The sequence below is a fragment of the Microtus ochrogaster genome, chromosome X (genome assembly GCF_000317375.1).
Source record: "Microtus ochrogaster isolate Prairie Vole_2 chromosome X, MicOch1.0, whole genome shotgun sequence".
Lineage (NCBI taxonomy): Eukaryota > Metazoa > Chordata > Mammalia > Rodentia > Cricetidae > Microtus > Microtus ochrogaster.
The window spans coordinates 28,531,918-28,558,918 of NC_022026.1; the positions used below are offsets into that span (position 1 = coordinate 28,531,918).

At 41.3% G+C, this 27,001-nt stretch overlaps 1 protein-coding gene across 7 annotated transcripts in view; it reads right to left on the bottom strand.

The window, feature by feature from the left end:
* Positions 1-27,001, bottom strand: part of Tbl1x (transducin beta like 1 X-linked) — a 184,464-nt gene that overhangs the window by 97,812 nt on the left and 59,651 nt on the right. For 6 of the 7 annotated variants that reach the window (XM_026784719.1, XM_005358649.3, XM_026784723.1 and 3 more), the window contains exons 2-3: positions 4,575-4,632; positions 4,298-4,340 (exon numbers count right to left, since the gene is read on the bottom strand). The gene's annotated coding sequence lies outside the window, so the exon portion shown is untranslated. The remainder of the gene's footprint in view (positions 1-4,297; positions 4,341-4,574; positions 4,633-27,001) is intronic. The other variant, XM_026784721.1, reaches the window with a different exon arrangement.

The following is a 27,001-nucleotide window of genomic DNA, read 5'->3' on the forward strand; positions in this document are numbered from 1 at the left end:
CTGTCTGCCTGTATGCCTGCAGGCCAAAAGAGGGCACCAGACCTCATTACAGATGGTTGTGAGCCACCATGTGGTTGCTGGGAATTTAACTCAGGACCTTTGGAAGAGCAGGCAATGCTCTTAACCACTGAGCCATCTCTCCAGCCCCTAAGATCAATTCATAAATGGGACCTCATGAAACTGAGAAGCTTCTACACAACAAAGGACTCTGCCATGCAAAATGGTAGCCTAAAGAATGGGAAAAGGTTTTTACCAACTACACATCCAATAGAGGACTAATATACAAAATGGACAAAGAACTAGATATCAAAAAAAAACAATTAAAAACTAGGATACACGAATAAACACAAAATTCTCAATATAGGAAACTCAAATGGCTGAGAAACACTTAAAGAAATGTTCAACGTCCTTAGTCATCAGGGAAATGCAAATTAAAACAACTATGAGATTCCCTTCTACACCTGTCAGAATGACTAAGATCAATAAAACAAGTAGGAGCTCATGCTCATGAAGATGTGGATTAGGAGGAATACTCCTCCATTGCTGTAAAGTCAGCCCCTATGGAGATTAATGTGGTGATTCCTCAGGAAGATGAAAATTCATCTAACTCAAGATTTAGCTAAACCATTCTTGGGCATATAGCCAAAGGATTCTTCATCTTACCATAGAGACACATGCTCAACTATGTTCATTGCTGCTTCATTCATAATATCCAGAAATAGGAAATAACCTACATGTCCCAAGGAAATAACCTACATGTCCCTCAACAGAAGAATGGATAGAGAAAATGTGGTACAATTACAGGATGGAGTATTACACAGCCATTAAAAATGAAGATGAACTTCACACATAAACACATGGAGCTTGGGGGAAAAATCATCCTGAGTGAGGTAACACAGACCCCAAAAAACAAAAATCCTATGTATTCATTTATATGTGAATGTTAGCTCTTAAGTCTTCAATAAGTAAGCTACAATCCATAGGCCCACAGCAGTTAGTTTTAAGAATAAAGGACTAGAAGGGAGGGATGAATTTCCCTAGGTAAGGGAAATAGGATAGTTATGAATAAATGGGGGCAGAGTGTAGAAGGAGAATGTCAAATGGGGAAGGGAGAGAAGAGGGGACAAGGGAGGGAATATGGGGAGGGATATCTTAAACTAATGGCCATTTGGGGGTTCATATGAAAACCTAATACAGTAAAAGCTACTTAAAATATGTATGTATGTGAAAGTAATCTAAATGGAATCACAAAATAACGGGAGAGACAAAATCCCAACTAGACATTTCTCACGTCAAATGAAACCTCTATGCCAGTAATGGATATAATGTCTAATATAGTTGTTAGCCAATGAGGCTCCATGGACACCCCACACAATGCAGGCAATTGCCAAGGCTGTTGGTTGCTTTCCACAGACTGATGCAAAAGCCCTGTTGTTGAAGACAGCACCTGCATAACTCTCTGAACATGGAGAAGTCAAGCTGGTGTACACCTAGGGCCTTCACCTCTACTGACTGGAAGTTACTCTGCATACAACAAGAGGAGAAAGGTAAACACCAACCCAGGTACAAACCCTTTGTTCGACAGTAGTGACTTGCCTGCAAGATACTCTGGTGTACTGGTAATGAAAAGCTGTGGGAGTAACCAACCAATAACTAATCGAATTTAAGGTCCACACCATGAGATGGAACCTACATCCAATGCTGCTTGGGTGGCCAAGAACCTCAGACCAGGGACCTGGTGAAAAACCAAATGTTACTGTTCTGCTAAAGAAACATAACAGTGAAATGACTCCTAATGTTATTCTGCTGAACACATATATCAGTGTCTTGCTCAGTCATCAACAGGCAATCTTCCTCCTACAGCAGATGGGAACAAATACAGAGACCCATAGCCAGACAATATGCAGAGAGTGAGATACCTTAGAATACTCAGCCCTAAATGAGATGTCGCCATCAAATTCTTCCCCTCAGGGATCAGGGAATGGGTCGGAAAAGGAGGCAAAAAGACTGTAAGAACTAGTGGGGAGGAAGACACCAAAAACAGTTTCTTCCAACACTTAACACGATCTACAGATATACAAACTCACAAAGTTTGAGCATGTATTGAGCATACAGGGGTCTGCATCAGATGGCATCCTTAGAACTGAGAGAAGTGGATGCAAATCCCCAATCCCTAACCTAGAAGCTTTCTCCAATTGATAACTACTTGCAAAATAAAATTAATTTTGTTCAACTGCATCTCACTGAGTATATAAACCACACTGAAAGGCAAGTCCCATGCCTAGCAGTAGTTGGCCAGTACAAAACAAATTTAATGGTATTTTTGGAGGTTCCCTGCTTGTATCATAATGCTTTGACTGGGCATTATCTTTTTCCTTCCTTACAAATCTTTGAGTATATATTATGGTTTCCTGTGTTGTGTTTTTATGGGATTTCAAACCAACACATGTGTGTGAGAGCACGTGTGCACACGTGTTCAGGTGATTCTTGTACTTTTGTTTTGGCTCATTTTCTTTTCTCAGTCTGTTTCATACTACTCCAGTTTATTATTATTTTAGCTTATTTTATTATTATTTTTAAATACCCACATGTATTCTAATGAGGAAAAAGGGTATGTATCTGGAGGGGAGGATTTTAGTTCAACCTGAATGACCTAATATAGTATAGTGATTATTTTCCCAATGTACAGTTACACTGAGAGCACGCACATTAGGGGATCTAAGGACATGTCGCTTCTTCCTGAAGTACTGTATATTGTAAGAATCTGCTCCCTCTGTTTGTGTGCATTCGCGTGTGCACGCGCGTATTTCTCTGTCTCTCTCTTTTATAAATGCACACTCAAAGGTACATATACTGACAGATTGTCTTGTAGGACAATAGGACAATGTGACTACTACTAGAAAAGGTGAAGGACAGGAAATCACAGTAATATGTTTGTAACTCGCTGGTGAGTTTTCCCAGGTTTCAAAGTAAAAGGCTTTGAGCAGCATGGTGGTACATACCTGCACTCCAGAGGGTAAAGCATGAGTGTGAGTTAGAGGTCAGGCTGAGCAACACAGAGAGACCTTATGTCTTATTAATAAGAAAAATAAAAAGGCTTGGAGAACACAGTTCATTGGTAGACTGCTGGCCAAGCATGTGCAATGCCCTGAGCGTGGTATTCATCACCACAGGAAGAGAAGAGAAAGTTTCCAAAATGACTGTGTGGTGCATGAATGAGCAGATGACGGAATAGCATTTGAGTCTACTAAGAAATAAAACATCGATACCAAACCACACTTTAGTCCCTGAAAACAGTCTTTGAGTGGAAACCAGCACACACAAAAGGCTAAGCAAATGCACACACAGAAAATAGGTGTATGGTACTTATTAGCTGGGGAGAGACTGGTAACAGAGTTTCTTTAGAGATTGGTAAACTATTGTAAACATGATGGTGGGGATATGATTTCTTGAATATAGTAAAAATCACTAAACTGTGTGCATCAAATGGGTAAACTATCTCATCTCAGAAAAGGTGCTACCAAGAACCAACAAACGTTAGGTGGGAAGTGCTTAGCAAAAGGCACACACCCTGACATACCCTGCACTCACACCTTGTGGCTCCTACTCCGAATAAACTCAAATCTACATCACATAACTCTGTGTTCTCTACAAGACAGAAGTAACAGGTCAAGGACTGCCAGCAATGAGATTCTTTATTAAAAATACCTATAACAGATGCTTTCAATCGAAACCTAGTGACAAAGGAAGGACAATGAGCATATCAGCTTCCAAAGGTCCCATTCTACCAGAGGCTGCCTCCTTCTGGTTTTGATAAACAATCCATACCAGCACTGATGAAAACTGCTTCCCCAGCAGCCATTTACTAACCATGCTACCTCAGAATCTGGCCAAAAGATGTTTATGGAAAAATCTGGCTGACATACACAGACTTTCAAGGCTTAGTTCACTTCCACACTAATTTCATGAGGAGCATCTGAAAGCCTGGGATATAGAAATCAGAGCCAAGTGCTTTCAATTTGTTTTTAAAAGTCAGGGTAAAATAAGAACTTCATATGTACATGGCAAAAGAGATCAGCAGCTATGCTCCACTGAAAAGTACACACACTGTGGTCACTCTCCATGTTTGTTTTCTAAAATTGATACAGGACTGAGGGTGTAGCTTGGTGGCAAAGCACCTGCAGCATACACATGACAGTCAATCCCACTACTGTAAAAAAATTTTTAAAAAGGTATAAATCTCTAACTTTCTAAAGCTAAACTAAAGGTTTTATGTGTTAGGAGTGCAGCTTGGTACCTTGCTAGCATGTACAAGGTCCAGGGTTCCAGGTCCAGCACATCTAAGAAAAAAAAAGTGAAAGCCGTTTATTATGAATTACTGCTGATATTGCTCATCCTTTCCTTCTCAACCATTTGCTAGTAAAATCAGCCAATTGCAACAAATGTTGGTAAATCACCATTTCCAATGCAGAAACCCAACATTGTCACATTTATTTTTTTAAGCTCAGGAAACACAGGAAGACTGACATGTTAAGTCACTACATAGTGAGAAACCATTTTACGATTTCACTTACTCAGAAGTAAACGCAGGCAAATCCTTTTCTTTCAGACTTTTCGTCTATCTTCAATTACCTGTTAATGAATAATAGCCAAAGTAAGGTAAAAATGTCAACCAATACATGCTGAAGTATATATGTCAACATCTTATTACTGGACAGAAGTGATTTAGTTAAATCTAGTCAGTCTGCATGTAGACGCTTTAATCAACAAAGGACCACATATAAGATAGTGACCCCATACACTTTTATCATCTGTGGTATCACAACTAGGTTGCTTCCAGTGCACGTACTCTATGGATGCTCACCCAGCAAAAATCTAAGGACGCATTCCTTTGCACATACCCCCTGAAGAGCTCCTCAACTATACAATAGGAGCATTCTGTAGCTTTACTAAGAACCACAGAAGGTGGCAGGAAGCCGTCACTAATGAACTTAATGACTATACAGCTGCATAAAGTACACAGAGCGACAGTTCACACAAACTTGCTCAGAGTTTATCCTGATCTCAGAATGCTCAGGAGCAGCCTATAAATGACATTTCTCAGTTACAGAAATCCCCCCCAGGAACCTTCTCAATGCTAACACAACCTCCTCTGTCATCCAAAAGAACACCAAGTGAAAACTGAAGATCTTTCAAGTAAAGCTAAGACTAAAATAATTTTAAATGGGCAGAATGCAGTGATACACAACTTTAATCCCAGGAATTAGAGACCAGAAACAGAAGGATCTTAAGTTCAAGACTAGTCTGGGCTACATAGTAGCCTACATAGTCACTCTGACTGTGCCAATTGAAACAGCTGTTTCCCAGATACACAAAGCACCCCTAAGGACATAAACAGCCTGTTTAGAATTTTCTGGTCTAAGAGCATAAGGTAGGGAAAGCATAAGGTGGAAGAGATGGCTCTCACTGGGCACAGGCAAGAGAGGAGGATTGTCAGAACATGTGATGTCCCTACTTTCCAGTGACAAATAGTTCTGTGGACAAATTCAAACACACACATGTGCACATGCATATAAAGAACCATGGTCAACTGACTTCCACAGAGCTCATATCTATACCAGCACAGGTAACACCTCAAGACACACTCCAGAGCAGGCTAAGCTTGCAATCCCTACATTAGCTTCCAATGTGGGTAGGGCTAAGAAGTCATGACTATGAGTAAGTGTGTCCACCATGCATGATCCCTACTGCTGATTCATGTCCACTGAACTGTGAGCTTCCTGTGGTATCTCAGAGAACAGCAGCAATTCTCACTTATCCTCTGTGTCTTTTGCATGTAGAACAGTCTTGTTTTCATATCTACATATTCTCAGCCCAGGGAAAACCTAAAGGGCCTTCCTGGCCGATGGGGAAAGGACAAAGAGAAACTGAGGATTCTAACTCTTTGGTGTGTTGCCTTCCTCTAACCCTAGGCAGGGAAACAGAGCCATTTAGATATAGACAAACAAAAAAAAGCAGCTGCATGCCCAGCCAGTGTAGGCTGAAAGAATTCATGGCCAGCAGCTTTGAAACATCTGCAGCTGGCAAAGTCAGCTCCAAGATACCTGTTCACATATTTAAATACTTGGTCTCCCGCTGGTAGCACTGTTTGGAAAAGCTATGAGACTTTTAAGAACTGAGTCATGACTGAAGTAAGCCACTGAGGTCAGACCTCAACCTATAACTGGCACTGACACAGCAGCCACACTGTAGTGGACTGCACTCTTATTTATTTTTATTATATATGTATGGTGTCCCTCTGCATGTGTGTGTGCATCACGCGCATGCATGAGTATAGTCTCCACAGTGGTTACTACAATTGAATATGAAAATGTTCTTAGTGTGGAATGGTAGAAAAGTAGGGTCGCTGTTACAAATCCTATAATCACTACAGCAGTTCTCCCTTATCTGAGATGTTAGTTTCAGCTATGTGTGGTCTAAAAATATTAAGTGCAAAATTCTGCAACTAAACAATTCCTTTGTTTTAAATGGCACACAACTATGATTTGTATGGATTCTTGTACTGTCCCCCTGTCTCATCCAAAGTAAGATTCATCCCTTACTTCGGCACATCTACACTATACATACCAGCCCCCACATTGGTCAATTAGAGGACATCCATTATTATACGGCTTGTCACACATAGCACTACAATACTCATGTAATCAGATATTTCTTATTTTACTTAATAATAACGTTCATGCTAAACTTACTTACCCACCTCATTTCACTTCATTACAAAGGCATCACAAGAACAGTGGGTACCACATAATGATATCGTAAGGGAAATTCACATTCATGTAGCTCTTAGCATAGTATACTGTTACAACTGTTGTATTACTATTACATATTGTATTATGTATCTTACTGTGGTAACATACATTCCATTTTCTTACACATATGTAGTTGGCATAGGAAAAATAAAATGTAATACAAGCTTTATTAGGAATCTACTAGAGACCTTAAGCTAAGTGCCCCACGTACGGGAGAGGGGGCAACTATTTTAATTCTATTGGAGTGGTGCATTCCACTGTGGACAGTGTGAGAAGCTAAAAGGACACAAACATGCAGTTATTATCTGAGGAAGGTAGGGTGAAAAATGAACACAGGCAATGATTTCCTATGATCAGCAAACTGGCAGATTGGCTTCATCCACAGCTTTGCAATCTGTGCTCACCAGTTTTATGAATGCCATATGTCTAGACCCACTCACCCTTCATTCCTTGTTCAGGGTAACTAAGCAGGTCTCCTAACAGGTTTCCCATTGCCTAGTCTCACGCCCTTGGAGAGAACTTACCCTGTTCAGACCTGCAGAACAGTCATCACCTCTGTCCTTCACACCCATTACCAAACCCTCTGCTTCTTATGCAGAGTCCAGGGCTGTCTTGCCAGATTTATTCTTAGCAGAATACACCCTTTTGGTTCCTTGACTCAAAACTGAAAAGAACACGCAAGGAGCACTGTGGTCTCTGAGTCTTTGTCTCTGGGTATGAAGTAGACAGTTTTTATGACTCTATTCTCTCTAGGAATTAAGAGCACAGATCCCAGGTCAGAGAAGCTAACACAAAACCAGCTGGCTTAACATCCCAGGGTCCAGCATGCTCAGGGCCTTCTATTCCTTGCCTATATAGAGTAAATGACTTCCTGAAGGATGACACAATGTTAGAGGATAGCTTCTACCACATTCACTAAAGAGCCTAGAGAATCCTTTGTGGCATGCAGAGAATGTTATATACCTAAAATTGGTCTGGGGATTGAACTCCATTGTGTGTATGAAGAATTTTCAGCCTTGCCAATCAGCACTAGGTTACTCAAACAAAAACCTGGTGTGTGGGGGGGGGGGGAGGTCTCATGAGGGGCACCTATATTACCCAGGTGCTGGGAGAGATAACGATATATCAAAAACGCATAGTGTTACTCCTCCTAGCTCATCAATATCATCAGATGGCCAAACTGGTAGCACACACCTGTCACCTCACCACTCAACAGATAGCAGGAGGATCGCTAGCTTGAGGGCAGCCTGGAATGCGGAGCAAGTCTGTGTGCCAAAACAAACAAACAAATAGGCTGTGTGGTAAAATAAACAACTAAGCAAACAACTGAAAGACATCATTACTAGCTATCATTTTAAAAGGTTTTTTAAAAAAGTATCAAGGATACTGAAGAATCGATAAAGTATATTACTCTAAACTTTCCCTTCTTACGTCAAGAAAAAGTTATTTCTGTACCAATTCCTTGTATTTGTCTCAATGGAAACACTGAAGAACTTGTAGCTCTCTTTCTTTGCTTTTGGGGTGTGGGGTGTGGGGTGTAGGGTGTGTGTATGTGTGTCAGAGTCTGTATCAGGTGTCTTCATCTACTGTTCTCCATGTTTGTTTGGACAGTTTCTAAGTGAACTTGCAGCTCACCAATTGGGCAAGACTGCCTGACCAGCAAGTCCCCAGTGTCTATGTGTCTCTGACCCCCAGCTATGAAGTTACAGGTGCATGTTATGTTAACACAGCCACCTTTTACATGGGTGCTGGTGATCTGAACTACAGCACTTGACCCACCAAGCCATCCAGTTCCTGTGAACTATTTTAGTTCTAATACCTCACTTTCATTTTCTGCTTTTCTGTAAACTTCATGAAGCCTATTTAATGTACAAATTTCAATGGTGTTTAGAAAAATATCACCCTCTAACAGGTAAGGAGACAGAAAATAACTAAGGTGTATGTAATCTGATGCCTCCAAAAAATTTTTTAAATTTTTTTGTGTATACACACTACAGAGGTCAGAAAAGAACATCAGATCCCCTCAAGTTAGAACTGTGAGCCATCTGACATGTTCAATCTGGAATTAAACTTAGGTCCTCTGCAAGAGCAGCAGTGTGCTCTTAACCTCTGCGCCATCTCTCCAGCCCCCAAGACTCTTTTAATTGCATTGAAATTCATTGATTTTGGTGCTTTGTTAGTCACTAAGAATCTTTCATGTAAAAACTATTTTTGAAGAACTTTATCCTTCATGTGCAGACCTGAACGACCTCCAAGGCTTTGCCTAGGGTCTGGCAGAAACTGTGTGATCCAGTATCCATCACACTAAATTTAGCAATACACTGTGTCCCTGAGGCACTTCCACAGGAAGCAAGATTAAAATAGGATGCATGCAGCTAACACACCAGAATTCAAACGCTACTGCCAGCTAACAACCTCCAAGAAACCACAACCGTCTCAGCCAGTGAAATCCTTATCTTTCTGCACCCAGGAAAAGAGGGGGAAAATGATCATGGCTCTCACAATCGCATACAAAATAGCAAAAATGAAATAACAAGATGGATCACAGCAAACAGAAGGAAACCACAGCAGGGAAATGAAGCTGAAGCCAACAAGAAGGCAACTGTATAAAGGCTGCCAGTGAACACAACTTTGTACCAGGAGGATGGGAACCACAGATCTTACTCTTGGTTTCTCAGGAGTCTACTAAGGGAAGACAATGAGGTGATTATTCAACAGTAAAGACAGACTATCAGAAACTCCGCTTCTAGACTTTTTATGCATGTATAAAATTTCATCCACAAGTCCCAGAAAGAAAATTCTGAAGTAGGAACAAGTTAGGCTTAGTAAACAAAAGGGGCAGTTCTTTCAATAACCCTCAATCCTGGCTAACTGGGCAAGACCAAAAAACAGTTAAGCAAACAAAATCTGAGTGGCTACAGTGCAGATCGCTGCAGCCTGGTTTACTGCAGAAGCACTCACAGGCCCATATGAGCTAGCTGCCTGCCTGTCCCTGGGGTTTTCACAAATACATTGCTGTATCTTGCAATCACATTTTGGTGCCAATAAGTATATCAGTTCTGTATTTTTTTTTTAAATTTTTTTAAGGGGAGAGTGAGAATGCAGTCCTCTACTACGAGTTTCCCACCTTTGGGGAAATCACAGGGGCCAACACATCCATGGTGCAATGGAGAAGCCTCACACTGGGAAAACCATATTCATGGAAGGAAAATATCAATAATATTATTTTTAACATTTGCTTGGTAATCCATAATGTAGCTAGATCAAGGTCTATTGCCATTGCCTTCAACTTGCTAAAGGTAATAATAAATGAAAGCAAGAAAAATTTAAAAAAATTTTTTGTTTATCTATTTTTACAATTTTTATTATAGTACTAGAGATTAAACTTGGAGCTCCGCATGTTCTAGGAAACTGCTCTACTACTTAACTGTACCCCCAGCTGAAGAACCTTTCTTTGTTGTTCTTTTGAAACTGATTCTCACTATGTGGCTCAGAGTATCCTTGAACTCTCTAAGCAGCCAGGGAGAATCTGGAATTCCTTATCACCTGCCGTCAACTAAGCTCCAGCATTATTATAGGCATGTGCTACCATATCTTTATGGAGTGCTGCGGAACAAACCCAGAGTTGGCTGCATGCTAGGCATATTAACTGAGCCAAACACCCACTGCTGATTTGTTTCCTTTCTTTTCCTTTGAGATAGGTTCTCCTTCTGTAGTTCTGACTGACCTAAAGCTTGCTATGTGAACCAGCACTGGCCTACCACTTCCAGCATTCTTGCTGTTTCTACCTCCAAATGCTGAAGTTTCAGGCATGAGACACCACACCTGGCATCCAAGAATAAAATTATCAGCATCAAAAAATGTCTGGATTCTGGTGTGGGAAGTTCTTCTGTATATGTTGTTTTTATGGGTTAATGAATAAAGAAGCTGTTTCAGTCAATGGCTTAGCAGAATAGAGTGAGGCAGGGAAAACTAAACTAATGCTAGGAGAAAGAAGGCTGAGTCAGGAGACTTCATGTAGCTGCAGCTGGGAACAGACAATCTGGAATCCTGCCAGTAAAGCCACAGCCACGTGGCAATACACAGATTAATGGAGATGGGTTAATTCTAGATATGAGCTAGCTAGCAATACGCTTAAGTGAACAACCAAGCAGTGATTTAATTAATATAGTTTCTGTGTGGTTATTTCGGGGCTGAGCAGCAGGTAACAAACAAGTGGCTTCTTACAACAGAATCCCATATACAGTAAAACCCAAAGCTTGGGTTAGAAAAGCATACCTAATAACAAGATTACACTACACAATGACATTATATTCCAGGATGATGTTTAAATAATCTATATTCCCATTTATTACACAAATGTTTGGGGATTTTTTGCAAAAAAAAAGTCATACTTATGAGACAATGGATTTAAGATTATCAACAATAGCTGGTGGGTGCATAAAAATTCCAGATTTCTTGGGAAATAATTTTGAAACATCTAGCATTAAAACATTTACATAAATTTGGGTTGGGAATTTTGGAAGGAAAAACCATAATGAGCAAATTATGACTAACATTTCAGTCTAGCAACATATCATTACAAGATACAAATTAGAGGCATCAAACTTCAATTGCAGTATCTCTGGTTACCCTGAATAGACTCTTCCCTGTGCCTGCTCCTCCCTCATCTATGTGAAGACAGTGACTAAATGAATCTTCTCTGAGATAAGAACCTAGTGACTGAAGTGACTTTGACCAAGCAGATACAGCAAAGGTGATGTCATTTCTTTCTTGATAGCAAATGTCCTCTCTACTGTTCTTACTAGAATAAAACAATTGTCTATCTTTTGTCTTTCTCTGTCTCTGTAGTTATTTTGTTAGTAGGTTTTATTTTGCATTCATGAGCCTGCATGTATGTGTATGTACACCAAATGCATGCCTGGTACCCACAGTGGTCAGAGCACGGTGTCAGATGTCATGGAATTGCAGTTATGGATGGTGTTGAACTAGGTCTTCTGGAAGAGCAGGAAGTGTTCCTTAGCCACTGAGCTATATCTCTCTAGACCCAGTAGGGTCTGTTTTGTCTCATCTACAACTTCAAGTCCTGTACATAAATAATAGTCATTTGGTGTGTATGCATTCATCTCAAATTTCAGCAAGCAAGTTTAGTTTAAAAACACATGTCCTCAGTATTCTGCAAGTTGGAAGAGTAATGACTCTGAACACCATCTTTCCTTTACATTCTTGAGAGTTTAGCCTTTGAGGCAAAAATTTAAGTCAGCTTACTAGAAAAACAGTATTTTGCCATACTGTAGACTGATGAAATATTACAGATGGAAGGAACTAGGAAGATATCACAAAGTCTTGCCATTTCAGAAGCTGGCACTAATGACAGAAGGATCATTATTAATAGTGATTCTATTTCAGAATTGTCTATATTTGGATGATGTATCACATGGTCACCATATGTTTTACTTAATCAATAACCAAGATGGTGGTTATAGCTGGACCAACTAGGAAAAGTCAAAGCCTGAGCATATGTCTCTACACAGACACTAGGACTTCTTAAATGTGACAACATAAATGAGAAAAAGAGGCCCCAGATTAGAACCATGTGAATCACCAAAGGAGCCTTCTACATCTGCTGTGTTAAAACAATAACCTCAATAAACTCTACAGATGCAACATTGAGCCTCGACCTGCACACTTCCCAGAACCATCTGGCATTGCTGCTTCAGAACTGCCTCAGAACCGCCTCCATTACTGCCTTATGTAATAGCCACTACATTCAAAGACGGAGTCCTGAGCCTTGCACATAGATTCCCCATTCCAAGCAGACCAGGGCTGCACTGGGGTTTGACCTAGTCAACATGTATGAAACAGGTCAGTATGGGAACATTTGAATAAGGATGGCTCCCAAAGGTTCATATATTTGAATGCTTAGTCATCAGGAAATGGTACTGCTTGAGAAGGATTAGGAGGTGTGGTCTTTTTGGAGTATATGTGGCCTTGTTTGAGAAGTGTCACTGAGAGGTGGGTTTGAAGGTTTCAAAAGCCCAAGTCAGGCCCAGTGGCTTCTCTTCCTGCTGCCTGCCTGAAGATCCGGATGTAAACTGCTCAGCTCCTTCTCCAGCACCATGTCTGCCTGCCTGCGACCAGCTTCCTGCCATGATGACAATGGACTAAACTTCTGAAACTGTAAGCAAGCCCCAATTAAATGAGAGTTGCCATGGTCATGGTGTCTCTTCACAGCAATAAAATAGAATAGTTGCTAAGGCATAGTATTATATCTCTACTTGGGTCCCTGTCTGGTACCCAGAAATCATCATGTCAACTTACTCTCTAGCCTTAAGTTGTCTTCAGCATTCTGACTTACCAACTGGTATCCTTTTCCTCCAGGCTCCAAACACTGCCAATGTCATCTTGGACTCTCAACCTTTCTCCCTCCCCATCATCCTCTGCATCAAATCTTAAGTCCTATCGCTGTAGCCATAGTGCACCCTTAACATTTTATACCAGGCTGACTTTGAATTCAGAGAGCCACCAACCTCTGCCTCCTGAGTGCTGAGATTAAAAGTGTGTGCCACCACCAGGCTATAGCTGTTTTTTTAAGATTTATTATTTATTTTATGTATATGAGTGTTCTGTCTGCATATACAACTTACTTGTACTATCATTTCCATTGGTGGTATGCTGTGGTCTCTTCATAGTGACAAGAATTGGTGTCAATCTGATCAATCCTTCTGTAAAAATATACAATTCTTGCTACAGCATAGTCTGACCATAGTTCATCATTTTTAAAAAAATGCCATCAGTTACATCACTATCTGAGAAAAACAAACTAGGTTCCTTCCATCAACTGTCTGGACATGTGCTTCCTATGCCACAAGGAGAGGTGGAGATGAGGACCAGTAACATTCACAAGAATTATATACAATACTTCATATTCCATTTGTAGTAAGTAAAATAATGTCCTTCTCACCATCAGTGTTTCCTACACTTCAATCCCCTCAAGCTGGAACTGTCTAGTTACTGACAAGGGGAAATGAAAGTTGCAAAGAGAAATCAGGTTGCTAAAGATCTGACAGCATTTACAGCATTTACACCCTGGGTTACATGAGGGGGTATTTGCTAAGCAGCAACACAAGAGCTTCTCTCCCACTACTAGTCTTCTAAAGCAGGTCATAGCACACAAACCAATTTTATTCTCAACAGTGTTCTCAAAAGAATTCTTTAAACAAGGAAGGGGTAGAAGACCTAATGCCTGTGGATCCTTCATGACAAAAATGCAGGTCAGCTCTACTGGCTTTGAGAGGAAGGGGCTGTGGGCTAAGGAATGTGGTAGCTGTGGGCTAAAGAAATATGGACAGGAGGTCCCTTGAACCACCAGAAAATAACAATGAGCTGTCTTCAGATTTGTGACCTCCAAACTGTAAGACAGTAAACATGTGCTACTTTACTCACCTGAGTTTATGGAAGATTGTTACAGCAGTTGGTGGAATACACCTCTTCCCTCTCACTGCTAAGCACCCACTGCAGAACATTCACACCATTTTACAGTACTTAGCATTTTGCGTTAGAAGCCTTTGTACTGCACAATGAATATGAAGTTCCAGTTCTACACCTCAGGCAGTTCTTTGTTGCCCTTCAAACAAGCAATCCTAAAACTCATCCCTGTGGCTTAAGTGAAAGAAGGACACCTGTGACTCAGACCACATTAAGTGAGAACCTCCTGTTGTAGTCCTATACCCTGTTGCCCATACTCACTTCACTCTTACATCTTGTCCTTACTTTCCTGAAAATTCTGTTCACACTCCCTCAGGGGCAGGCACGGTATCTTATTTTCAGTTTCATGCCATGCCATCTTGTTCCCTGCATTAAAGTTTCCATTCTGAAAAACTCTGGGTCATTCATTTGGCCTCATTCTTGGCATGCACCTTTGAAATCAAGGAACTTTTGCACTCTGTGCTTTAAAAGTGTAGAATAAAGGGTTGGGGCTAGGAAGAAAGCTCAGTTGGCAAAATGCTTGTCACGCAAGCACAAGACCTGAGTTCAGATCCCAACACCCATGTAGAAAGCCAGGCACAGTGGAGAGAGTTAGATACTGTAGCTTAGTGATCAGCCATTCTAGCATACTCAGCAAGTTCCAGAGGCCTTGAGGGTCGCTGGTCTGGAAAATGTAGAGGGCAATAGAGGAAGACATCTGACATTAACCTATGGCCTCCACACCACAGACATAAAAAAAGAGAAAAAAAAATATCTTTGAAAAAGTTGAACATGGGGTTGGAGAGATTGCTAAATTGTTAAAGAGCACTGGCTGCACTTCCAGATTCAGGTTCAATTCCAAGCACTTACATGGTGGCTTACAACCTTCTGTAGCTCCAGTTTCAGCAGATCTGGTGCTGTCTTCTGGCCTCCCTCAGCACTAAGCATGTGCATGATACACAGACATATGTGTAGGCAAAATACACATACACATAAAATATTTTTAAATTTTTTAAAGTTGAAGATTTATATTTGTTTTCTTGTTTATATTTGTTTCTATGCTCAAATGCCTTAGTTCAGAGAAGAGTTTATTTGGGCTCAAAGTCTGAAAAGATAGTCCACCATGGCAGGGAAAGTGCAGGTAGGTAACAGCAGCTGGTCATATTGCTTACTTAATCAAGAAACCAAAGCAGATAGAAAGTAGGGCATCGGGACGTGACCCCAGTTCATTCTGTGAGGCGACATCCACTAAAGGTTTCACAACCTTCCCAAACAGCATCAGTATTCAGAGTTCATCAGCCTATGGGGAGATAGTTCTCATTGAAACCATAGCATAATCTGACTAAACAGTTCTGCTCCTAAGAATGTAATCAAGACAATGAAGACATATCATAACAGCTATATTCACAACAGAAAAGGGCAGAAAGAGTTTATGACCATCAACTGAAGAAAGGATAAACAAAAAGCATGTTTTTATCAATGAATAAACAAAATATGGTAAAATGGAGTGTCATTAAACAGTGCAGTGAGCCATCTACCATCCATCCGTGTCACAATATGAATGAACCCTAATATATTATAGCAGCTGGGCCCACTGGTGCAGGTTTGTCATCCCAGATACTCCAGAGACTGAGACAGATGTGTCAGCTACAATGATTTTCTGGCCAGCTTGGGCAACTCAGCAAGACCCTGTTTCAAAGTAAGACATAAAGAATGATGGGGGTATAATTCAATAATAGAGTGCTTGTCTAGCATGAGCAAGGCTCTGGGTTCAATTCCCAGTACTAAATGGAGGCAGGGAAAGAGAGGTATGGAAGGAGGGGAGAATGACAAGAATGAATGCAGTGGGGTGAGAAACAATTCTACAAAATGAAAGAGGCCAAACACACACACACACACACACACACACACACACACACAAATAAATTCTACAACCCACTCATTTAAAACATGAGACTAGTTCTCTCTCCGCCCCCTCCCCGCTCTCCCTCCCCCTCCCTTTCCCCCTTCTCTTCCCCCTCCCCCCCCCCCCCTCGTGATTGGATGTAAGCTCTCAGCTACTGCTCCAGCTTCATGCCTGCTCTCAACCTTATCTGGAGATAAACACCCTACTCTAGATCATGTAAAATGTTTCTATATAATGGTGATCATGTTGACGGTATTTTCTTGAGCTGATTTAGTAAATCTTCATACAGTAATAGTGTTCTTTGTTTAATGGGAAATAAAGATCCATTTTTCCTCTGAATTATAATTTGTGGACAATGTAGGCAGAAATAAGAAGTGCGCAAAAATCAAATTAAAGTAGATCTTGCAGGTGAGAATTTTGTAGAATTAGGGGAGAAATGGCAGTACCCTCAAGACACACCATATGAAGGAGGAAGAGATGAACTAGAGATGAAAACTACCAGAAATGTATCCATTTAATCCTCCTAAGGTCTGGTTATCACTAAGATATGGCATCCTAATATCAATTCTATCATGATGGGAAGGAAGTGCTTTTCTGTATATCCTGAAATGTTTGAGCAGACGCCCAACTTTAGGCACATATCTATGCTGGAGCACCAGTTTCTAGTTTAAAATACAACCTTCCCTGAAATAATAAAAATTTAAAAAGAAAAAATAAAGCATGTGGGCTGGAGAGATGGCTCAGAGGTTAAGAGCACTGACTGCTCTTCCAGAGGTCCTGAGTTCAATTCCCAGCAACCACATGGTGGCTCACAACCATCTCTACTGAGATCTGGCGCCCTCCTCTGGTGTGCGGGCATACATCGAGGCAGAATGTTGTATACATAATAAATAAAAATAAATCTTTAAAAAAATAAAAAAATAAAGCATGTGCACTATATACATAGTGGCCTTATCTTATCAATAATAGCGGCCTTATCTTCAAAATCTTCAAAATCATGGGATACAGAAACAGCAACTAAAGTGGTCCTGAGTGGAGTCAAAGAGATGCCATGTAGCTGCCAAAGGAGAAAGACGTCAGAACCTTACCAGTAAGCCACAGTCTCATGGCGACACACAAATTAATAGAAATGGGTAAATTTAAGATATAAGAGCTAGCTAGGAATATGTCTGAGTCATTGGCCAAACAGTATTATAATTAATATAGTTTTGTGTGATTATTCGGGTCTGGGAGGCCTGAAAAACAAAAGAATAGTCTCCACTTACACCCCACTCTACAAATAAAGCTAACTAAACACCGTTGCAAAAATTTTTTGAAGTTAGATTATACAAATCCGTAGACAGAAATAAATTAGTAGCTGCCAAGGAGGAGTAGGTCACAATGTGTTGCTAATGATTTCACCAAGATAAAAAGTCTACCCAATAACACCTACCTACACACATACACACAAAATGGTCACTGGATCATAGAGCTATGAAAAGGCAGATTTTGCTGTGGGCTGGACAGATGGCTTGGCCATTAAAAAGAGCACTGGCTGCTCTTGCCAGAGTCCTGAGTTCAATTACCAGCAACCACGTGGTAGTTTACAACGATCTATAAGAGGATCCAATGCCCACTTCTGTCATGCAGGCATACATGCAAATAGGTTATTCATATGCATAAATAATATTTTAAGAAAGGTGAATTTTGTAGTATATTACTATTAGAGCTCAATAAAGCTCATTTTTAGTGAGGCACAGGGTGCAAGCCTATAACCCCCACTGCGGAGGCTAAAGCAGGATTGCCATGACTTTTTTTTTCAATATATATATATATATATTTATTTATCATGTATGCAATATTCTGTCTGTGTGTATGCCTGCAGGCCAGAAGAGGGCACCAGATCTCATTACATTTGGTTGTGAGCCGCCATGTGGTTGCTGGGAATTGAACTCAGGACCTCTGGAAGAGCAGGCAATGCTCTTAACCACTGAGCCATCTCTCCAGTCCCCTGCCATGACTTCTAAGCCAGGTTGGGATACATAATGGGACCCTGTCTAAAAAACAAACAAACAAGGGGCTGGTGAGATGGCTCAACACTTGCCATGAATTCAATCCCTGGAGTCCATATGGTAGGAGAGAGGCAACCTACACAGGTTGTTCTCTGATTATTACATTCACACCAAGGAGCTCACACACACACACATATAAACTACAATAATAATAATTTAATTTTTAAATCAATAACAAAACATGGTTTTCTTTTTGTTAAAGTTCTCCGGGCTCTTTGAAGCCAGAAGTATAAATGTACAAATGTTAAACGCCATATACATGGTTCATTGTTACTTGACAGTCAAAACCTCATACTACCAATTTCTCAAATATGAAAATCCTTTATATGCTCTGGGATGTAAGGTGATTTAACATACATGCATTCCCTCTCCTGTCAAATGCATAAAAGTATAATTGAATTTAATAAGAAACACAGAGAATGGCTTTCTAATTCAAATTACATCCAAACAGTAAATGTGGTCATATAGCACAGGTTTTCAGCTGGACTTTGATGAAAAACTGAAATGCATGCAATGTGTTTTGTTAATCACAACAGAACCCAGCTGATGAAACCACACAATGTCTGCTTACTAGATCGTAAGAACTACCCCTCATTTCTGAAGTAGATTTTCAGTTCCATCTATGTTAAGAATGTCAATTTTCAGGGCTTGAATTCTGAATCTCCTGAATCCCTCGCTACTCAAAGCACCTTTGCCATTACTGTGCATACAAACGGACCATCTACACATCTTAGGATTCTACCTGCAACTAGGAGTGGAAAAGGGACACCTCTTTGGGGTCATGATTCTACCTACCATGTCATTCCATTTCAAATTACAGCTGCAGAAATAGCAACAGTAGACAAGAATATTGCTGTGTGTGTGTGTATGTGTGTGTACACATGGATGTGGAAGCCAGATGTTGACCTTATTTTTTGAGACTGTGTCTCTCGACAAATCAGTAATTGAGTAGAGTGGATGTTCAATGAGCCCCAGATCCTCAAAGCGTCAGTTTTGTCGTTTTGTAGTATTACAGGTGTGCACCACACCTTTATGTGGACACTTTTTACACAGTGCTATAGATTCCATTTCAGGTCCTCATGCTTGCACAGCAAGCATTTTACACACTGAGCCAGGGGCCATGCTTCCTTTCATACTTTCTGAACAGTTGTCTTTGCTTTCAGCAAATCGACACATCTACACTTGCTTTTACATAACCAATCTATGTTCTCCACTTCAGAATTCATGGGAAATGCATGAAAATGAATAGTTACATCTGAAGCAAGAAAAGAACAACAAAAAAGACAGACATAGATAGATGCAAGCCCAAGCAATTCCCATCTAACTCTGAACTCAAAGGCTAATAAAAAGCTCTCTAGATTTGCATCCTGTCTCCCTCACTCTTCACACACATTATGATCTCCCCAAACCACATAGAATAGATAGAATGGCATTCCTGAACTGCCCAGGCACACAGCATCAGACACCTGCAGGCTACACAGCTTCCATCCTAATGGCACAAAACACCTGCTTGACCTCAGGTGAGGCCCTATCTCCTAATCTTCAAAACACCCTAGTACGGTTTCCTCCTTTATACCTGCTCCACACAGGCCCTGATTGAGCTCAGATCAGTGTCTTTGGAACATGCACCACCTGTCCCCTGCACTGGAGTAGTTATCACCAGAATCCTCAGCCACCTCTCTAGCCTGACTGGTGGTTCTTCAGAGTAAGAAAGGTACACTCTGCATCTCAGAGTTGGCTGAGTACCTGCTGTTTGTTACAGGTACGCAAAAGAGGTTTGTACTATGAATATATTCCCCATCTCTGAAACTTCATTTCTGAAGAAAAACATGGGAAAAACTTTCTTGTAAACACTTGAGAGTGATAACATGTGTATAATGGTTCTGGGCCAACAAAATTCTACCTTCATGCTTACAGGGGACACTGTGTCTACAGGGGAGTCCCTCTATCTCTATTTCCATATGAGGAATTAGCCAGGAAAATCTTGTGATGTAGGCTAAGGAATGAGATCAGAGAACATCTTACTTGAAGTTCATTCTGGTGGGGACATTGTATGAGGTAAGTCATTCTGGGACAGGCAGAGAAGACTAGTATGGAGTACTATGTAGACTTGTAACAGCATTCTGGGCTTCCATCCAGCAGAGACCAGAAGTACCCCTCCCCCAACATTTGTGACAACTGAAAAAAGTATTAACAAAGGCCCTTGAAGGATACAACTACCATAGTTTAAAAACAACTGCCCTGGGTCTGGGCTCACTGTATAAACTGCTTGCCACATAAGCCATGAGAACCTGAGTTTAGAGCCCCAATACCTATAGAAAATGGGTGTAGTGAATGGTATGTCCTAGTTATTCTGGTGCTGGGGAGGCAGAGATAAGTGATCCCTGATCAGGCAGGCTAGACAAATTGGGGTGCTCCAGGTTCAGTAAGGGATCTTGCCCTTAAAAAAAAAAGTAGAGAGCAACTGATACCTGCCTATGAACCTCTAGCTTCATTGGACACATACTCAGGCTTCACTGATTGTATACACACACACATACACACACACACACACACACACACACACACACACAGAGAGAGAGAGAGAGAGAGAGAGAGAGAGAGAGAGAGAGAGAGAGAGAGAGAGAGAAGAGAGAGAGAACAGCATCCTATCCTTTCAAAACTTTGCAATGAAAAAGCAACCCAAGTTTGTAATTTTGTTTTTTGAGACTGAGTATTACTATGTAGCCCTAACTGACCTAAAACTTGTTGTGCAGCTCAGTCTAGCCTCAAACTGAAGCAATCCTTTTGCCTTGGCTCCTGAGTGCTGGGATTACAGAAGTGAGCCACCACACCCAGACAGCCTGGACTTATTTGAAGGATACTCCATCCTCAACACTAGCTCAGTCTATCTTCCCACATTCTTTTAAATCTCACCGTAATTCCCTTCTTGGGGGGGGGGTCTAAAACAAAATTAAATATGTGGCTGGGGAAATACCTTTAGTGGGCAAAGTTCCCACTCACTATGGAAGCCCACTCACTATAGAAGCTTGAATGTGAAGACCTCAGTTCAGATCCCCCAAATCCACAGAAAACACCAGCTTCAGTAAAGTCAGAAATAAGTAGACTCCTGAAGTTCACTAGCCAGCCAGCCTAGCTCAGTCAGTTAAAATTAAAGATACAGCGCTGAAGTAACTGCTTGGCAATTAATATAGCTTATGCTGCTCCCCTGGAGAGTCTTAGTTGGATTCCTAGCACCCACATTTGGCAGCTCACAACCATCTCTAACTCTAACTCTTGGTGAACCAACACCCTCTTTTGGCCTCCATATACATATACAAATACAGCATACACTCACAGGCATGTAATATATCTTTCTTAAATAAAAATAAAATACAATAAAGGTAGAGATCAGTAGAGAAAAGACACCCAACATCTGGCCTCTGGTTCCACATGTAAACACACACACACACACACACACACACACACACACACAACATGTATATAGACCAAAATAGTAAAAGCAATTGCATTGCATCTGTGTGAGTGACCTATATTCCATGAAAATGACCTAAATGTAAAATCTGCACAACTCATTTTTCCATTTAAAAAAATGTTCCCATGTTATGAAGAGGATTCAGAGTTCTCTGACAGAAACAGAGATTGCTCACTCTCATTAGCTTTGCTCAGAGGCCTGCAGCCAGGGGGAACTCGGGAGACCATCCTGCACGTCAAAGTGCATCATCTTTCCCATGGTTGGCCGAGATTTCTGCAGGTTACATAAATATTACTTTTGAATGGCTGTTTATTTTCTTTCCACTTGTGGACTGAGAATTAAATGGATGGCTGGAAACAGTCTACATCAAAGCTCTTTTATCCTTTTAACCATGCTTTCAATGGGGACTTTCATCCAACTCCTAGCCCCATGCCCTACCCCCACACACAGAGCAGAGCCAGACTGCAGAATCCCAGGCTATTTCTGGGATCCCAGGCCTGTAGCTCCTTTTAACAAAACCAAGCTCAGAAGTAAAGGGGCTCTTAGAAATCAAGCCAATTCTCCAGGGTGGGCTTGGAGTGAGTGAACTGTCATACAAGTGTGCCTTTGGCCCTGAATCCTCAGAACAGTTTGATCTGTGACCACCATCCCCGGCACCCTCACCAGTCTTCCCTCGGGGTCTGTAGACTATCATGAAAGCAGTCCCTCACATCATGAAATAAGGTTCATGTTTTGTGTGCATGCAAGCACATGTGCAGGCCCATAGCTAGCATCAGATGCTTTCCTCAGTTGCACCATAGGTTTTGAGGGAGTCTCCAACTGAACCTGGAGCTCATCAAATAGGCTAAACTGGCCAGCTAGCAATTTCCAGGGATCACTCTCTGCCCCCACCTCTAGCTCTGGCATTATAACACATGTTACCATACCCAAGTTTTCACATATGTGCGGAGGATTTTGAACACAGTTTTTCATAGTTATATGAACAAACATTTTACCAACTGAGCTATCTAACAACACAATTCACCTCTTTTAATTCCACCCCCCACCGTCAACTACTTAAAAGTGCCAAACTGTTCAAAGCTTGAATGCCTCTAAAAATAAACAGTTTGCAGAATTGGGCCCAGCTGGTGTAGACTAAAGACTGGCGCTGAAGACTGGCACAGACCAATACCCTAACTCTGGGACCTAAATACACAGGATGGGGGCTGTGCAACAATGGATAAAGAAACCACTACAGAAAGATGTTAAAAGAAAAACTCTTCAGAGCTGCACTTGGCAATGAACATCAGCAGGAAGCCACACAGGTAAACAATATCCACCTCCAGGGCCTCCTCTCTGAAAGAGCCAAGAAATAACACCAACAGCAATGAGCAAACTAACAGCTCTTAACGTCTAACTGCCATAGCAAAAAGACCTGATTCTAGGCCAGAACCTGGGAATTTGCTCTAGGAATTGGAACAGCTTTGCATCCCAGCAAGGAAGGATATGCTTAAAAGGTCAGAGAGAAATAAGACCAAAAGACCCAGGACTCATCTTGAAAAGACTTCCACTAGGAAATTTAATGCAGCTTGTACATCTAAAACAAGTATGGTGATGGATTATAACACTGTTTTGTTTGTTTGTTTAGTTGGTTTGGTTTGGTTTTTTGGAACAGGGTTTCTCTGGAATTCTTTGTAGACCAGGCTGGCCTCAAACTCATAGACACCCCCCCCGCCCCAGCCTCTGCTGGGATTAAAAGCACGTGGCATCACAACCAGCTTATAACACACCTTTAAACCAGCTTATAACACATTTTTAAAGGATAAATGACTGAATTGGTCACTTCTATTGCTGTTAATAACAAAATACCTGACCAAAGCAATTTAAAGATAGAAGAGATTATTTTGGCTCACAGTTTGAGCAGTCTGTCATGATGAAGAAAGCATGGAAGCATAACCTCTCAAGATAGCTAGATACACTGTGAAGAGCAGAGAAGTGAATGCTGATGCTCAGCTCATTCTCCTCTTCATTCAGTCCAGAAGCCCAGCCCAGCCCATAGGGTGGTGCTGCCCACAGTTACGGTACTAACCTACTTAACATAATCTAGAAATCCCTCACTCACATATATCAGAGGTTTGGAGAGGATTGATCCTGTCAAGCTAACAGTCAAAATCACACAGGGATTCTTTTACAAAGAAGCAGAGCTGAAGGTCTAAAGATTGTTAACCAGGGTGCTGGAGAGATGGTTCTGTAGTTAAGTTACTTGCTGCTCTTTTTGCAGAGGACCAAAGATTCAAATCCCAGAAACTACATGGTGACTTACAACTGTCTTTAACTACACACTTCCAGGAGATCCAATATCCTCTTCTGGACTCCATGGGTATGCATGTGGTACACATACATGCAGGCAAAACATTCATACACATACAATAAAAACAGATATAAAAGAAAAGACTGCCTTCTAATATATGCAAAATAAATAGAATTAGAAACACATCAATTTTTTGTTTTTGTTTTTAACTAACAGCACATGGGTTGAGGAGCTGCCCAAAGAGAATGCTTCTTCACTTTGTAAGTCTGCCAGTCTCTTTCCCAACGTTCTCCTCTGCCTCTATTTATCATAAGGTCAGCCACTGTCAACATGCAAGTGAATAGGACTTACGGGATCCTGTTAACAGAAAGCCACAGTTCCCCAAATGTGTCCTTGATGTGTGTAATAATACATCAATGGTCCTCTGCAAGAGCAGTAAATGCTCATAACTACTGAATGAGAAAGATGTGACAATAAAGCAGTAATGACACCTCAGACTGGGCACCACTTTCCTAAGGGAGCCACTTGGTGGGTAGACCTTCATTCACGACTCTAGATGGGTATATTCAGCTGTGTAGCTCTTAATCTCACTCTAATCCTAAGAAAACAGAGATCATCAAAACTCCCGTGCCTTGGGAGGAGGTAGGGGAAATTCTCCAACAAAGAGATGACTAAAGAGACATAAAACAAAACACAGGGAGGAGGTACTCAGATAACAATGATCAAATGACTGAAGAAAAGCATGATTGGTCGGTGTGGCAGTAAGCTGCATATGTTCACTTGAATGAATTGTGTGGCAGCAATTTCTTCAGAATACCCTGCAAAATGGCTTAGCAGGTAAAGGCGCTTGCCACCAAGCCTGACACCTAAGTTTGATCCCAAGGATCTACATGATGAAAGGAGAAAATTGATTCCTGCAAACTGTCCTGACCTCTACAAGTATACGCACACAAATAATAATAATAAATTTTCTCCTTAAAAAATCAAGGAGGTGGTGAAAAGATGGCTCAACAGGTAAGAGCTCTTAATGCTCTTCTAGAGGACCAGACTTCAATTCCCAGGGCCCAAGTCGGATGGCTCATCATCACCTCTAACTCTGGGGATCTTACAGCATCTTTTAGCCTCTGAAGGCACATGCACAGACTCACACACAAGACACATGTACATACACATAAATAAAAACAAATAAAAGGATTAGGGGGATGAAGTGGAAAGATTGCTTGCTGTGTAAACACAAGTTCGAATATCTAGCTCCCATGCAAAAAGCCTGGCATGGCTCTATGCACTATAATCCCAGAGCTGTGAAGTGAGGTACACAGGAAGACTGCAGAAGCTTTCAGTGAAAGAATCTGTCTTAAGGGAAGCAAGCTATCCCACATCTTCCTCTGGCCTGTATGTGCACACTCATATACACATGTGTACATACACTGGCCCCACTCACATAATCAAAAGTAGGTGAGGAAATAGGCATTCACTTTACTTCCTGCAATAAATACTTACATAGTTGTTTATGTTGCACATAAGCAAAATGCCACTTTGCAAGAACTATGTTTCCTTCTTCTATAAATGGGTGCTCTAGTATGCCCCACATACAGTATGCAAGCTAATAGAAAAAAAATAAGGAAGATGAATGTGAGGATGAAAACTGAGCCACATCTCTTAGAACCATAAAAATAAAAATACCCAGAATCCCTGCTGCCTTCAAAAGTGACACCCATAGAAAGTTGAAACACAACTCATACTTGGGTAGGCATGGCACCTAGACTCCTCCTTTCCCTAACCTCATGAGTAGACACTTAAACACACACCAAGACAACTAAAAAACTCAAGGTCATGAATGTATTGAAGGCAACCAGGACACATGGTCAACCAAAATACAAAACAAAGGTTTTTGTCCCACACATCATCATTCAGCAAGTTCTTAACTACGGAACAAAGAGTGGGATGTCTCTGAAATGCAGTCACACCGGCTCTGTTTATGTCACAGCAACAGTCTAGGGAATTATGAAAACTACAAAGCACCTACAGAAGTTGGATAGGGTGACAAAGAACAGGGAAGTGTGAAGACTGAGATATGACTGAGCAGAGAGGCTTGAGGACATGAGCCAAGAAGTCCCACTGTTCTTGTTCTATCCAGGTCATCCTCCCTACCCAGCAGAAACCAAAGCAAAGATCTGGGGGATGTGGGCTAGGGGCTCCCACTTACTTCTTCCTTCCCTAACCAAAGCTGCAGCATTCAGGTGCACAGTAACTGAGCTTCCATTTATCTGGGATGGTAGTTGTCTCTCAATATACCACAGCTTTTGAGAGTGCCCATTGATTAAGTCCTTGCAATCAGCAGCTATCCTAAACCACACACACACACACACACACACACAGACAGGGGCATGCACACACACGAACACACACACACACACACACAGAGAGAGAGAGAGAGAGAGAGAGAGAGAGAGAGAGAGAGAGAGAGAGAGAGAGAGGTGGAGAACCCTATCCTAGCCATGGCAGCCAGAATTAACAGTGTGACTGGTTCCTTCAATTTTTACTGCTACACACCCATCTTCTGTATAAGAAAGACATCCCCACTTTCTTTCTGTGAGGTTTATTTCCCTTTCTGCCTTACAAATAGCAGTTGTGCAGGGGATGTGGCTCAGTTGGTAGAATTCTTGTCTCCAAGCACAATGCCCTCCCTAGCACCACATAACCAGGGAGTGACAGGTGCAGCAGGCCTGTAATCCTAGCACTCAGGAGGTGAAATCAGGAGGATAAGAAGTTTAAGATGGTGTATCTCTTCAGTGTAGAAGCAGGAACCGTTCCTGTCCAGATGGGATTCCTCAGCAACTAAACAGGGCCGCCCGGTAGCCCAGTGATCCGCTGACAAAGGGATGAACTGAGCAAGGGGGGGCGGTGGACTGAGCTCCCAAAGTCCCAATGAGGAACAGAAGGAGGGAGAAGATGAGCAAGGAAGTCAGGACCAAGAGGGGTGCAACCACCCACGGAGAC